This window comes from Habropoda laboriosa, unplaced genomic scaffold (assembly GCF_001263275.1).
Source record: "Habropoda laboriosa isolate 0110345459 unplaced genomic scaffold, ASM126327v1 scaffold42, whole genome shotgun sequence".
In the NCBI taxonomy this organism is placed as follows: Eukaryota; Metazoa; Arthropoda; class Insecta; order Hymenoptera; family Apidae; genus Habropoda; species Habropoda laboriosa.
Window position 1 is genome coordinate 1,564,232 of NW_017100181.1, and position 793 is coordinate 1,565,024.

Below are 793 nucleotides of genomic sequence, written 5' to 3' on the forward strand. Positions count from 1 at the left end.
CTTTTTTTTTCTCGTTTGTTCTTTTTAACAAATTGTTTTATTTTGTAACAATGATATTGTGTAAATAGTTTTGCACTGACTTTGCAAATTTGCTCCATCGAAGATATATATTACGCGCTTTAATTTTTCGATTTTTAAACAAATTGTTTACATAATTATTACAATGATCCTTATTTTTTTTTATTTGCACATATCTACCGTTGCACGTTCCATAGACGTACATTGACGTGTACGAAAGTCATTAACGCTTAAACGTAAAATCTGTTTTGCTTGAAATGTTTTTGCAAAATGAAAGTTTTGCATGTAATGATTCAACGAAACAGAATAAAAACAAACAAGTTCAAAAAGAGGCTGCTCATTCATTAAATGTATAAATACGACAGGAATAGAAATTAAAAATTCTTAATAACAGTTATATTTATTGCTGATGCTAGTATAGCTGGAAGTAATTGAGCGGATTCAATATTAGCCTGGTCTGGTTAAGAATAGCCACGATGGGAATCCCGTTTGACCACCTTGCGTGCCAGTTGCTTACTGACTAAATTAGGGTGAATGTTCCGTTGTGCAAAAGCGATCGTTATTATTTCTTTTATTAAATGACAATATTAAATTTAGTCACGCTAATAGTTTTATTATTTACGTGAACGTGAAGTATAACCTAATCAAACAATAAAATCGTAACCATTATGTACTTCAGTACATGGTGTGTATAATTGATTTTCCTTTCTTTATATATTTATTTTGTACATGCTTCATATGTAAATGTTCTTCTTTAAGAAAATTATTCCAGTAA